The 15,791-nt window shown below is 44.5% G+C and overlaps 1 long non-coding RNA gene across 2 annotated transcripts in view; it reads right to left on the bottom strand.

Moving 5' to 3' along the window:
- The window catches only part of LOC138683541 (uncharacterized), a 49,894-nt gene extending 37,683 nt beyond the window's left edge, over nucleotides 1-12,211 (bottom strand). For both annotated transcript variants that reach the window (XR_011323033.1, XR_011323034.1), the window contains exon 1: nucleotides 12,062-12,211. This is a non-coding gene — a long non-coding RNA (uncharacterized lncRNA). The remainder of the gene's footprint in view (nucleotides 1-12,061) is intronic.
- Nucleotides 12,212-15,791: the final 3,580 nt, after the last annotated feature.

Here is a 15,791-nt window from a genome sequence, read left to right as displayed (position 1 = left end):
TTGACCATCTTCCTCTACAAAATTAATTTTTCATATCACATATTTGTCTCCCAAGAAAGTAATGACAAAATGCATGAACACAGTAACCCCAAATCCCGAGCGTGCCTTGCTTATCCCAAGCAGCATGAGTCAACAAGCAGCAAATACACCTTTGAGAGGTTATTGTTGGTACTTGCGACTTCAGATCCCATTAGATTTCACGCAAATCAGCTAAACTGAACCCGTTCTGCCTCTTAACAGGTCACGACTTCTGCCAAACATCACCACTGGTATAAACAGCTACAGATCTTCTGAAGTTGGCCAGGTAGCACCGGCTCATGCTGGGTTTGTTTTCCCCACCGTAATGCCTATGGTCCTACCTCAAAGCTGCAGTCTGAACTTTCCATGGCTGCTGTGTGTTTTGGGATGTAAGAAAGCTTTGTGCCTGCTTGAGACTCTTAACTCTATTCGGACACTCAAAATGAAGATGGCAAAGCTTGGCATGGAAAGACGTGCCTCCAACGTGGATGCCAGCTTTAGAGGAACATTGCAAATGTCTGGCTGTATGCTGGGTTTTGTAGCTGATGGCAGCTTAAGGGAAACAAGGAAACTGCCTTAAAAGAAAGGTGCTATAACTATGCCCAGGAGTAGCAGCTTATAGGTAGTGTCTGCATGTAATTAGAAGGTGCATCTGCAAAAACTCAGATGCAACTGCATGGTTTTGTGCTGTATTAAAAAGATTATTGCAGATCCCATTTTGATGCCCAAGCTGCCCATTTTGCATCCACACTCTTGCAAGCCAAGCACAGGAGGGCAAGAAATTAAATTACCAGGTAAAAGCTTCAAAAAAAAAAGAGACCACGAAGGTCCTTGTTCATCCAGTGCCTCATGAAACTGGGAAAAGCCACAGACAAAATGACATTGGTCTCAGTGGCAACAGGTTGGGATTAGACACTTCCAAGGCAGTAAAATCTATCCAAGCTGCAGGTATCACCTCTGGCTCAAGAAGTCCCAATGATGCAGCCTGCAGGAAGGAATAGCTGCAGAAATACTGCTACAGCCTTGTCCTTTTTTATACTTTCCTAGAGCATCTGCTGCGTCTGAGCGCATCCATTTGCGCTGATAACACAACCGCTCAGCTTATTAAATGCGGCAGTTGCAAACTGGAGGGAGACAACATAAACACCAGCTGTTTGCTGCACGCCCTGCCTTTCCAGCTGCCTTCCCTGCTGTTAACAGCTGCTGCCTTGCTGTTTATATGGGTGGAAAGCCTACGTAAAAGTGCCAAAGCGGAGACTTAAAAAGGCCTTTTCAGCAGGAACACGTCTCCTTTCTAACACAGTCTCCCTGATGTAGGCTGGGAAGACCAATGCAAAGCAGGGAAATAGAAACAATAAGATATGGTAATCGCTCTTTTGCCTACCGGAGAGCAGAGCTGGGCCCCAAGGGGCAAACGACATTTTGGTAAGTTTTATCTCAGCGGCACTGGTCCCTTCGGCTCCGAAAAAATCAGTAGTAGCAACCACTTTTTCATTACAACTATCTGAACATTCAATATGTAATTTAAACTGACCTCGGATCTGTTCCCATAGCCGCCATCCTTCCGAGAAGCCCAGTGAGTCTAAACTGCCAAGCTGATATCTCCCATCAGGTTGTTTTGTCTAAGTCCAAACTCTCTTTGTTTTGGGAAATGAAAACAACCCTGCCTGCTTCAAGTGACTTTCACTGAGATTTCATGCACAAGGACAATTCTGCAGCACTCCTGCCGTACACAATGACCGAGACAGCAATTATCTTAATCACGAGAAAAACCTTCCTTCCTGCAGAATTTGGGAGGACTGACTTTTCATTCTGTTTTGATGCCGAGTGCAGCATCACAAGTGGAGAAATATTGTTATTTGTAGCCTGGAAGGGATTTTAACAGAAATAAATACTCATTTTAAAGAGAAAGAATAGAGCCTTTGTGGAAAAATAAACTTGCTGGTTTTAAAGAACTCAAGGAAGGACAAAGAAAGGGCCTTTGAGATGGGCAGGGTACCCATGTCCCTCTCCGTACCCCCAGAGGGGACACTTTGCCTGCCTGTACCTACTAGGGAGGTGATGGAGGGCATGTGGGCTCTGCATTCAGGACTCCCAGCTCCACAGTCTCCTGTATCCTTGAAAATAGATGATGCCCCCTTACCCGGGCACTGCAAAACAAAAGCCACAAAAGCTACGTCTGCGTGCTCTTAAATACAACAGCCAGGGAGTAAGTTCAAGTACCAAAACAACTGTACTACTGAATTGTCTGCATATTTACTAGCACTTTTTTTCCCCCTCCCAAGCTAAGATGACCCCAAAAACAATTTGGGCATCATAAGGAGAAGAGTTCACATCGTGTTCCCAAGGGCAGCAGGAACAGGACTGACCCCAGCTGGGCTCCCACCACCCAAGACTGGGCTCAGCAAGGTTTGCACCCACCAGCACATGTACCCCCTCAGGACACTATCATGGAAACTCCCAAAGCCCTAACCAAGCTGCTGGTGCAGAACGTGCCTCCAAGCTCCCAAAGAACATCCCAACCCAGTTAAGGAAGGGATATGCCTTTTGACTTGGACACTAGAACATTTTAAGTGGGGCGAGGGAGCGCCAGGTTCAAGTCCTCCTTGCCTAGGTTTGAGCTTGGGTCCTCAGCCAGTATCTCCTGTTGAAGCAGCTCTCATTTACAAAAATAATTGCATATAGCTTGAAGAACAGATTGCAGCTCAATGCTCTTAAATATCTCAAGTGTGTGGTCTCTCCATTGGACTACTAAACCTGAGATAGGCCCTGCTTTGCTCTGTTTTCATAGGGAAAAAAAAAAAATCCCCTTTACCACCCTACCTAAGTTTTGCCTCCCAAATTGAAAAGAAACACTTATTTATCTCAGAAGGGCCAAGCTCCAGCCACACTCAGGAGGATGCTCTAGTAGCTCCATCACTCCCTCACCCTCCCGAGCTCTCTCCTGGAGTTCCAACCCTCCCCACATGAGGAGCAGAGGGGAGGTGGTACCCCGGTCATCCTTTCCCCAAGTCCCTCGGTGCATTTAGCCCCTTATTTCTAGTGGATCACCCCAGCAAGCCTCCATGCACGGATGCCTCCGTTATGCAGTGAGCCACCCGTTTGTGTACTCTTTTCATCACTACAGATATTGTAGCAACAGCATCTCTTACAGCATAAACTAATTTGCTCTGAAGATACTTTAAGTCCCTTGCTTGAGTCACACAGAAGCAAGTGGTCAAAATAATAGAAAGCACGGGCATATGTAGATGTTTACTTATAAAAATCTTTGCTCTTGTTTGGTTAATTGCACTCAACGTATCAGCATTTGGGCAACCAAGTTACTTGCATTTGAAATGTACTACTGCACCCACACAATATCAGCAGCCTTTTATAGTCGTTTTTGGATTGTTGCACAAAATACAGTACAACTGACATCAGCTTCAAGAAGCATTTTCATTTTCTTGAAGGTAACGCAGCTGGGAGAAAGGAAAATCTCAGCAGCTGAGAGAGGAAGAGAGAATTCCCTGCTTCCATTTGTTTTGTGCATGTGCCCAGTTTCTGTAGTCTCTGGGGATCTTTCAAAGACCACGATTACAAAATGTGGAAAGGTGTGTTTGGGAAACTGCAGCACCAGAAGTACCTCAAAACATCTTCAGATGGATTTCTGCAAAAATTTACTACCTTCGTAGTTAATTAAATCCTTTGAACGTGCTGGTGTGATACATAGGAGATGAAAGATTTGTTGCTGTTGTTGCAAGATGTCAAGAGAGACGTGCCACGAGCCCACGTAACGCTGGGAGCGACGCGCTCCCCTCATTGTGCATTCACCCAACGTGCTTCTCGAGGCTTCAAGGGATGGCACAGCGACCGAGTCAATGCAAAGGAAAGAAAATAAGGGCTAAATGGAGGAATTAAGTGTCTTGTCATTTAAAATCCTTTTTCCTGGCACCACAGAGAACACTCATGCTATAAAAAACTATCTTTATCCTGAATAGGCTTTTACTTCCCCCCCTCTTATTCACAAAAAAAAAAAAAAAGAGAGGGAGAGAGAGAAAAAGAGAGGGTGAGCATACCACACCTCCTGCTTTTTTGGGAATCATGATCCTATTTCAAAGTATCAGGATGACACTGGAAAAAAAAATAGATGTCAATTTGGGAATATTTTGCAGGTGGAGTCATAAATCAACTAAAAAAACCAAAATAAAATCTCTTGGCATCCCATTTTCACACACACAGCCAAGATTCCTGCTTTGACTTGATCTGGAGCAAGGGAGGGAACGCAGCCTGTTCCTCCGACGTGCTGAGATGCAAAGGGTGTTTGTTCCCTGTTATCAGCAAAGAGCGGTTTTGAGCTTACTGGCCTGCTCCATCCATGAGATAATCTACTTTTATTACTGTGGGTTAGGCCAAATGCAGCATGGTTTGGAACATCAACAAAAGACTTCAAAATCCCCCCAAAACTGAAAAAACCCCACCTTTCTCTTTTGCATTTGTGATATAGTGGTATTTTTCTGTCAGAGTGCCCACCCTGAAATGTGCTTTAATAATATTAGTGCTTATTACATGTAGAGCCAGCTTTTCACATCACACAAGCCAAGCTTGAAAGCAATTCTCAGCCACTCCGTGAAATCCACTTGATCCCCATGCTGAAACGCAGCTATTTCCAGATAACAAAAAGCACCTGTTTAATGGGGAGCTAGGGCAGGAAAATCCCATATTCCAGGCAAAACAGCAGAAGGAAATTCTGGACTGTTTAACTGAATTACTCAATTGGCCACGTAAGCTAGATTATGGGTTACTGTCATGCCTTGTCAAAACTTGTTCCACCATGAAAGTGTCCCGGCGACTTCATGACCAGGGCTGAGTCAGAAAGAAGTGTCCTCTGCTCCCACCCCAAGCACACAAACCAGCGCAACCATCTTTTGCCATGACTACAGGGGAGCGACATTCAGCTGGCATGGCTACAGGCTGACCAGTTAACTTAAATGTGGTGTTTGGAAGAGAAAAAGATGATACGAAGATCGGCCATCTGACTAAGCAAGTCGAGGTTCCTGCTTGCAGAGGAGACCTTTGAGCACATCTCGGCGTGAAGCAGGAGACGCTGCTCAGATTCTCCTGTAAAGCACCACAGAAGCATCTTCAGAGATAAAAGGAGCTGGAGACTACTCAGGATAACTGGAATTATTTGCTCAGGATAAACAGCTGGAAGGCATTCAGGGACCTGTTCTTCCGATGCCTGCAAAATCTGAATTAATAGGCTTTATCCAGATCCCGTTCCTAGTTGTGGCAGGAAGATTACAAAATAACTCATTTTTGCAGAGTAAAATTAAACTGACCTCTCCCCTTCCTGTCTTCCCAACACGACATAGTAATTCATGGACTCCGATTACTCTTAACCTATAGTTCTGACACCATACATCACTTGCGGCATCATCCATAAAGCATGTGGAGCCCAGCCCACCCCACTCCAACCGGCCAAATGCTCCCAACCTCCATACCACAGGAGTTAAACCAACACAAAAAACATCAAGCAAGCCATAGTGCCCACAAGATGCACTGCCAAAAACCTGATGAGGATGCCTCTTACAAGCAAGAGTGCGTGAATAAAAGAACAATATGATTCGGAGCAGACAAAAGGCTTGAAATCTGAGCCACCAACATAACCCAGGCAGCAACTGCAGCAAATACTCCCCCAGCAGAGTCTGTTAAAGGAGAAGGATCTGCATTCACCCAGCTTTTTCAGCTGCAATCAAAGCAAGAGGAATGAAAATCCCTCCATAGACCTAGAGGAGCACAGAGAGAGAAGGGACAGCTGGAGCATCCAGCCCGGGCACACAAGGTTCCTGCGAAGGACAGAATTTAAGCAGCAGCTCTGGATGTCCTTGACTGTCCAGATGTTGTTTCTGTGCCGTTGCATATGCAGCACCAACATTCAAAGATGAATAAATGAAGGGGAAAAAAACACCCCTAACTGAACAGAAGGGACTTGCTAATCCCAGGCATTCAAAAAGTATGAGTCACAGGCCCTCTAAAACATCACAAAATTAGAAAACAGAAATGCTTCCGCTGTGACGTTTAAATGCCCAGGGCACAGTTGCTTCATGCAGAATTCCCCTGCCACAACAAGGAGCAGACATCATTTTAAACTAAAACTAGGAATCTCAACACCCTTCCCGAAATCCAGCACGTGGGAAAGAAACTCCTGGAATGTCACCAAAACCATCACGCCACCAGGCTGGGTGACGCTGCTGTGACAGGGGTCCAAGCCTCCCCCATAGGACAAGGGCTGACACACCAGGATGGAGACACTGCCGTGGTCCACCACAAAAGAGACAAAATAAATATTTCACAGGTCACCAAGTCGGAGTCACCTCACTTAATCTTAGGCTGCTAAAAGTTTGACATTCAAGCCTCACCAAGAGGTTTCTTACAGTCAGTGGAGATAATGGGCATTTTAGAAGATGATTTAGCTCATGTTTATCCTTTCTCTTAGGGAGGGATGGACACTCCTGAAGAGCCCCTCTGTCTCTGCTGCCTCCAGAGAGGTTCTCCGTGACCACGTGAGGTCAGTCCACCGTGAAGCTCCTCTATTTCCAGATGGATCTTCTCCAAGGAATCACTTTTATCTACATTAATGTCTGCATTTTTCCATAGCCTCCTTTGTTTCCCCACTTGACGTCAGCAATGTTGGAAGAAAGCTGTCTTTTCAGAGCATTTCATTTTCAGGATGTTCCTAACACAATTTTTCAGTGCAGTTCTTGTACTGGTCACATCACTAGCACATCTTTGAGGAAGGGTTTTGTTGGGGGGTTTTTTTGCTGTTGTTGGTTTGGGGGTTGTTTTTTAAGTAGAGGTGGCCATGAACTTCTCACTGTGTTTTCCAGCATGGCATATCTGCAGTACTACAGCTCTGAAGCTGCAGACTAGGCACACTTCCAGTTTTTACCAGCTTTAGTCCCAGTATCAACTGTTTGCAGACGGTTGTCCTTGTAATCTGCATGCTGCAGCTTGTACCCAAAAGAAGCCAAAATAATGCATATTACAGGAAGGCTGGTGGGCAGAGCTGGCCAGGAATATTCTCCCTACCACTGGTAGAGTTTAAAACCACATTTTGGATGGAGAGGGAGAATCTTAAAAGAAGCTTCCAGAAGTTCCAGAGAGTTACGTGGAGTTTTTAATTTGTAGTCAAATTTTTGTTGTTGTTCTTCCATTTCCCCAAATTTGTCTTTCTGTGAAAGAAAAACCACATTTTCTTTCTGCTTCCTACCTCTCAGGTGTTCCTGTTATTTCCTGACAGTGACAAAGAGCTTTTTACTTTCAGTTCCTCACAAAAGCTGAAAATACCTATAGAGCTTCTGCTTAAAGATGTGCAGCCACATGCAGTGACCTGTGCACAGCCAGAAAGTGCTGCCAACTCATTATTAAGCATCTCAGCCAGGTGGACATTTAAATCCAGCTAATCCAGCTGATGATGTACATACAAAACAGGGGAAGCAGGAGCAGAGAAAGAAACCTCAGAACACTAGCACTGAAAAGCTCTGTTCAGTGATCTCCTACAGGAAAAGTTTCTATTAGGGTTTTTTCCCTAATTTTTTTTTCCAGTGTGGCATCAAAACTTGGAGGCCACTTGCAAAACAACAAGGGTAACCCCAACAAATAGGGCACCTGCAGCTTCACAGGCACCCCTCATTGCTTCGCACGGGGAGGTTTGATGTTTTGAAGGAAGGACAGCTCAACCTTCAGATGTATCCCCAAATCCTTTTCATCCTCTCGTGGCACTTCAAGCAGATGAAAATCCTGAGAAACATTTGTGCCAAAAATGGATGTGTTGTCATGGATATAAACACGAACGAGCCATTTTTAGGGAAGAAGAGACAGTGTTTACTGTTGCTGAGCAGTAGAATATATATCTAACTATTCTCAAGTGCATTCAGCTGCATATTGATGCAGGGAACTGCACTGGTTATTCATAAAACCTTTACAGACCAAATATCAGCGGCTTTTTTCATCCAGTGCTGCTTGCACACCTCTACTTCCACAGGAGCAGGTTTTTGTTAGGAGGAAAATAATTAAGGCCCTTAATTATTAAAGTCCATGTTTTGGCGAATTTTTTGTGATACTGGTCCTTTGCTCAGCAGGAACTGGAGCCACCCTGTCTCCCCAGCATCTTCATCTCATCCACAGCCTGGGGAGAGCTTCTGCTCACTGCAGACATGACTTGGTACCGATTGCATACAGGTAGGGTGTTCAGTTCTCTCGTTTTGGAGAGATCTTTAAACAAAATTATTTCTTGCAGGATACATGTGACAGATACTCAACCTCAGGCTTGCTCAGGAAATTACCTTGCATCTAGAAGGGAAAACAACTTGCCACCACCATAAATCAGCCATCTGCAGAATGTAAACTGGTGTAACACAGCTCTATCAGCACTTAGAGCAACGAGTGCTTCTCGGAGGTTTATACAACATGAACATTTTTGTCTTTCCTAAAAAAAAATCTTGGGCTATAAATTAAGAAACTTTCCAGGAAACATGACAAAAACCCACTCATCGGTACTGACCTCCAGGGTTCAGTCACAGAGCTCGTAAAAAGAAGAAGTTTTCCTTGTCACTGAAAGGCACTAAAAAGCTAAGTTTATCTCTAAATGTTTAGGGAAGAAGGTCACTTACAGCACATCGTGATGTCATTGCAACGTGAGAAGGTGTTTTGGAAGGAGTTTGGCAGATGATGGGGGGAAGCGAGCAGGAGACCAACACACTCCTGTCCTTTCTGGCCTTCGCAGGCTCTAAGGACATAACCCAGCATCAGCCTGAAACAGCAGTGAAACTCCTACTGAACCCAACAGGGCAGGGACAGATATTACTCCATTTGTAATACAAGTTCATTAACAACCCATATTTTCAGCTCCGCAGCACTGGCTGGAGCAGCAGAGGCTCTTCTCCAAGTGCAGCAACACTTTTCGCCTATGTTTTCCCATGACCGCATTTCTCTTAAATCCTGAACGCAGAAAAGACTGCTGCTAAACCAACCCTGGAGCCAAGACTGCACCACAACATCGTGCTTCTCCTCTTGGCTCCTTTAAAGTTTGTACAGATGGTCTGTTAAGAGCAACACCTTCTCTATCGTGCGCTCATACTGGCAGAGAACTGCTAATTCTAAGAAGTTTTAGCCGTCTGAAACACAAGCGAGAGGAGGTGCAAATATCCATCATATTTTGCACGGCTGTATCAATACCAGGTATAAACTGGGATTGGGGAAAAAAAAAAAAAACAAAACAGGATTGATTTCTCCCTGCAGAGTCATCTTTGGGAAAAGCAGCCAAAGAGGTGGCCCAGCGCATGCTCCTTGTGTTATTCCCCCACCACACACACACTCTCATGGGGAAAGGACTATCATTCTGCAAGACTCACCAGCACTTAGCAATTTCTTAATACTTGCTGTATTTGCAAAGCTTTTTTGCTTCCTGTTTTGTCTACTCCAGCTCTCAGGGCTTTGTGCAGCATTATAAATCAGCAACAGCCTCCAGCCAGGGAGCTTTGGGTATCAACAGCAAAATAAGTCATGCAGACAGATATTTATTGACTTTGTGACAAGACAAGCCTTACACCCGTTTTCTTTGTCCCCCCTCCTTTGCCATACAGAGCTGCTCTCTTTTTAATGAGGTGCAAACCCCTTCAACAGAGCCCCTGGGTGCCCGTGCTACCTGCACGGTAGTGCCAAACCTGCCAAGGTGGTCCCAGAGACTTGACTCTGCTTCTAAAACCCATCCTTGCCAAACAATAAGAAAAGCCAAGTAATGAAAACAGGAAGCCACACGTGGTTTCACCCACAGCAAGTTAAGCTGTTAAAAAAAAATATACAAAACAAAACCCCAAAACATACTGAGCTGCATTTTCTGAGACAGGCTGTCCCAAGACCCTCTCGTTCCTGGCTGTTTTCTGTTTCCCACCATGCCCCAAGATATCACCCTGCTTTTTGGGGCATTACCTTATCAGTACCCAGTTAGCAATTCTGCTCACAGCAAAGATTTCTTCTTGTTTTGCTGTTGTTGGCAACCCTGCCCTGCAGCCAAATGTCCCTCTAAGCAGTCTTGCTAATAGATAGGAGAGGAAGAACTTCTCGGGGACCTTCGTCCCAAGGGATTTTGGATTAATCACCCCAGGAGGAGGCCTGGGAGCTCTGAAGTCTCCCTGGTGCTGCTAAGAAGTCAATGCCTATCCACCAGTGAAGGGATGACACTGCTCCCATTCCCTGCTGCCAAACCACCCCTGGCACTCCATGTCCATCTGTCCTTCCTCCCCTTGGTCTACCAGCCACATGCCCTTGAAGGAAGATGCTAAGGGAAAACATTCTTTCGTAAGAAAGTTTGATTTCACATTTGGGATTTAAAACCAACAAACAAGATAGCCTCCCCTCCCCAGCCCATAAAGTCCCTAAAGGCAGACCTTACAAATGCCAAAAGAAGCCAGAAGTCGCAAATTTCTGCTGCTGTCCAAGTAACAGAGGCAGGGGCTGAGAAATAAATTTCATCGCACTCCAACCATTGCCATAGGAAGCGCCTCATCTACAACCTGTAGGAGAGAAGCGTTTCCAAAAGAGGAATGATCTCAACATAAAAAGCAATATGTAAGATACACAAGCAAATGACTTTGAGAAGTCTTGTCCTGGCAAAAAAAACCAAAACAACAAACTAAAGAAACAACAGAAAACCCAGCACAGTTGGGCTGATTGCTTCCTGAAGTTATCTGTCTCTCCAAAAACTGTGGCGAGAGGTGGGATGACTAACTTTCCTCCTCCAGCAGCCAAGCGAGATGGTGAGACACAGCTCACCTTCACAATAACTAATAGAGCAAAGATTATTTTATTGTAAATAAAATTTGTATCTAATAACACAACACTGCAGAATGGGAAAAACACGCAAAGGATTTCACACGAGGGTGGACCTTAGCTCCCCAGATACCCAGGGATAGATTATTTGTAGGCAGAATGCTGCATGTCAAAAGATTCAGTAATGTGCAGTGCTTCTTGGACCTTGAATGAGGAAACGATCTCATCTTTTTATCATCAAAAATCGCAGCCCTTCAGTTCCACAGAACTTCTGGAATTTGTCATCTTCATTCCCTATCCCAGTGAGAAAGGAATTCTGCTTTTGTAAATATATAATTTTCCCCATCTAAACACTTCTATTAAAACTGAGCTTCAAATGGATGTTAATTTTAATGGTACATGTACACAATCTCAAGAACTGATTGCAAAATTGAAGGTGCATATTCATTATATGTTCTGAATATATTTAAACTGACAATAAGTATGATTTTAAATGGATTAAAGGAAACTTTGACAAATGAACCATATGCTTGATGATTAGAAGTGTTCCTGCTATATTAATGAAAGTCATTTTTTCCCCCAAGTTTATTTGAAATTAAGAACTATCCCTTATTTTTCCAAGTAGTTCTTCCATACAAGATACACACTTATACTGTATTCTCTAAGAATAACAACATGTAGATATATAAAATAAAAACGCTATTATAATACAATAGGTAAACAACAACCAAAAAAAGCCAGGATATGAATAATTCATGATAACTTGTTTTCCAAATATACTTTCCAACTTCATTACCATTCCAACAGCTACACTGGACTTTCAGCCAGAAAACATTTCCCAAATGTCTAGTAACCAAGTAGAATAACATCTCCAAGAAGAAAAATCCCCTAGTTAGTTTCTCAATGTAAAACACTCCCAAATTCCTAAAACTAGAAAAATCCAGCAAGATCTCTGTTGTCTAGCTTGCAGTCACAGTCTGTCAGAAACAGATGAAATGCAAAAGACCCTAATTAGTAGAGATACTGGATCCTTAACTACACAAAGCTAATATCCACCAACACGCTCGTACAAAAGAAAAGAGAACACTCCACCGCAGCTAAACGAACAAACATCCACATAGCTGCTTGGATCTCCATTCACACCAGCACATCCTCCTCCCTGCCCCTTCAAAATAAGGACCCCAACCAGCCACAGCAAGCGCAGGAAGAAAACCAATAGAAATAAAAGACTTACCTTTTTTGAAGCAAATGCCTTGGCTGGAGATAAAGCCAACAGACCACCCTCTAAGCCATCGCATGGTTTAGAAGCCTCTACTGCTCCACCACCCATCCTCATCCTCCTATCCCAGTACTACTCCAGCATCACTACTCAGCTCCTTGCAAAGTTAGCAGGGGGAAGCCAACCTGACTTATTAACCCTCCCAGCTGATGGGGTAATTAGCAGCAGGGGTGACTGCACCCTCTGCCAGCAGCAAGAGCACGTGTCCTTATGGCCAAGGCCTCCCGAGAAACCACCTGTGCAGAAACCAATGCCAAGTTGTTGAATTTGGGCAGTGGTTTTACTCCAGGGTTATCTTCACCTCCCATTTTCCACCCGTGTACCCGAACTCGGGACAAACGCATCGCTCTGAGCTTGGTGAGCTCAGTGTACAGGGGTGGACTTGCCACATCTTCAACAAGGGGTTTTTTTTCTGAGCTTTTTGATTGCATTTGGATTTCTGAAACAAAGCTACACGTCCCCTGCTGACAGAGAGAGAGACACTCCTCGCATGGCAGACCTTTGGTAATTAATTGCAGATGTGCTCAGAAACCACCCACCAGTATTTCTCCTTACAGGTGAGTTGCATCTTCTGAAGATGTTTTTTTGTGACAAAGGACACCTGCAGACAGACTGTACTGAAGGGAGAGGGGACCTACTTTATATCAAGATAAGACTGACTTTCATGGCTGTGTAGCTCTGGATGTGGGAACCAGCAGTGATTTATGGGCTGCTGAGACTGTCCAGATTTGTGTTAGTTAAGAGAGTTCCAGCAATTGGTGTTCCTCCTGCCACAGGAAATACACAGGTAATTAATTGCTCCAAGTTCTTGCAGGCACCCTCAGCAGCTTCGTCATTGCATAAATTGGATGATGAGGAGATTTAGCTTCTGGGTGAAAGCAAAAACTCCAACTCCTCCAAGTTAATTGATAACTGAAGTAATCTGCCTGGAACTAACAGTTAGCTGGCTTCCTGTGGTTATTAGGTGGTTTGCATACAAAAAAAAAAAACTCCATAAAAAATTGAAAATAGGGTAGGATGGATTTTTGAGTCCATCCCCCCGGCCAAAACCAGAACAGATAGTACATAAAGCCATTTTTCAGCTCTGCCCCAGATAAAGTCTCAGGATGACTGAAATGAGTAAGAAAGTTTCCTTGTGGTGTCCTGCATATTTAACTTTTTCCCTTATGCAACATGGTATGATGTTCACTGCTTTTGCAACAGAAAATCTAAGAGGTATTTGATCTCCAGTGCATCTTTGAAGAGCACTTGGAGGTTCAGAATATTTCCTAATATCAAAGTATGCTCTTCTTCCCACCTGATTTTTAAAAACAAATCAGTCCACGCTTACTGTGTAAGTGTGGATACACACTGACCTCACTTTAAATTAATTCAAATATGAATTATTTCTGTTCTGGAGAAGCATGAAGGTTTGATCTCTTTGCTTGCACAAAGTGACCGAGAAGAAGGTGAAACAGGATAACACTCATTTTAGAAGTATGTTACTTTTTTGCAAAGTCAGAGCATCATTCACATTTGACAGTAATGCACTAAAACCATCTTTGTTTCAGACTTTAAAAAAGCTAGAACAAGTTGAGTCGGTGGTAATCCCATGGGAAGAAAATGCAACTCTGTTTTCAAATTCTTTAGGTTTAAAGCTATAAATCATTCATCCAGCACAGGCTGCAAGGGGTGAGCTAACACACAGCTCTGAATCTGACAACATATGTCCCCTGTCCTTATTAATTAGCATCAGATTGAATATGTCAGTGTAAGCATGTGTTCTCCAAAGTCTCCAATATACCTTTATTTTGAAAAATAGCATCCTTTGACCTACTAAAACCACATCCCTCCCTGGTAGGAAAACTTGTCAGGACAGCCACTATATTAATATTGTGTGGCTTTGGTGAGCACTCCCCATAACTATTCCTGGGATCAGCAGATCAAGCGTCCTGTGTATTTTTGGCGAATAATGGTCAGCAGAACAAAAGGTGTCAGTGAAAGCAGCAACAAGATTCAGCCCAAGATGAGAAACACCTGAACTGAGGTGTCTGTATGTGTGGTAAACATCTGCGCTCCCACCAGAGTCTGATGGATGCAGGTGATGAAGGCTGGAGAGCACTTTGCTCAACCTAAAGCAGCCACGGGTCATCCTCCAGCCGCTTGACCACACAGATTAGATCTCTGCCAGCTGATGGGAACTCAGACACCGACCACACGTGGAGACACCAGTGCATACCTACATTTGGACACTGACAATCCGGACCTGAATCCCACCTGTGGTGTCCTTCTTAGTAACTTCCCAGGTTGGAGCTCCTCACCATGATGCTGGATCAGGCCCACTGGAGGAAATCCTGCCTTCTCAACCTCCCCCAGACTTCTCTCATCTTACCCTCAGCTATTTTCTGCTTTCCATTGGTACCCTCTCCTCTTTCAGTTTGGCACACTTGAATGTGAAGAGCAGATTTCAAGTAGGACCCTGTGAAAGTCCTATTATTTTTTTCCCCTACAAACCAACAGGGAACACGTGTTGTCTATCGGTCTCAACGCCGACACCCTGGGAGGTCTGGACCAAAAGACATCCTTTGCAAGAAGACCTTGAGATAGCAGAAAGATTACTTTCTCCAAGGTACCATTCATGCCTTCCCTTTGCTGGAAGGAGCCCAGGAATACGTAATGCGTATCAGCACTCTTGCCCATTCCTAGGATATTTCTCAGTGCTGCAGGAAAACATACCCAGGCATCGCCCTCCACTTCGAGCACATGCACTATCCTTCTCCAAAGCGTGTGTTGAAGTCCTTGGCAAGCCTGTGCTCCCCAAAAGGACAGCTCAGATTCATCTGCTCTTTCTCCCAGCGCCAAGAATGGAGGTGAGAGGTAGTAGATATATCATCACGCCCATTTGGGGCGCACTAGCTAGGGTCACCCATGACGCACGTTGCAATTTGAGGTCATTTTTCCTCTCTCTTGTCTGTTCACAAATCTGGGTTAATCCTCACATGGATTATGGCCTGTAACTGTGATGATGAAATTTCAGACAAGAGGTGTGTCCACGGTGCGCACTTTTGCTCTCTGAGGCTGGAAGTTTGCAATTAAATAAGGAAATAAACCACCACGGTCAACATTTTGAAGCTCCGAAGTCTGCTCTGTGGCTCTTATTTCTACAGTATTTGCCTTCAGCAGTGAGGAACGAGAGACCACAAGGCAGAGATGGGTCACCGTGTACTGCCTGTGACACTGAGCCCTGCCTGCCTTCCACCTCGGGAAGATTTATGAGTTCCTCCTTCATCTCATAATCCTTCATTTTTGCGACATAACCTCCCATGAACCTGCTGTGAGTCAGCAGGACATGTCTGCTAAGGCAAGATTGATGCGTGGCTTTGGAGCAAATAAAGCATGTTCCCGGGTCAGCCAGAAGGCATTTTGGCAACATTAACCATCTCTTCTCTCATCCCCATGCCCCAGAAGAGGGATGGAGTGAGTCAGGACCTGCACGAAGATGCTCCAGATGCCATCGCCTCGCTGACCCTTCCCCAGACAGGCTGAGGTTGCGGCACGAGTGTGCTGCACAAAACCAAGGGCATCTTCCAGCCCCTTTGCACAAATCCTGTGTCCCACAACCGTGTTTTCGGCTGCTGGCGAAGTTTTCTTCCAAATGGGAGAAAAACGTGAACATTGTCCGTTGGTGCGTATTAGGGATCGCATG

The sequence above is a fragment of the Haliaeetus albicilla genome, chromosome W, assembly GCF_947461875.1.
Source record: "Haliaeetus albicilla chromosome W, bHalAlb1.1, whole genome shotgun sequence".
Lineage (NCBI taxonomy): Eukaryota > Metazoa > Chordata > Aves > Accipitriformes > Accipitridae > Haliaeetus > Haliaeetus albicilla.
Note: the sequence above shows the minus strand (reverse complement) of the source record. Positions and strands in the feature narration are given on the sequence as shown.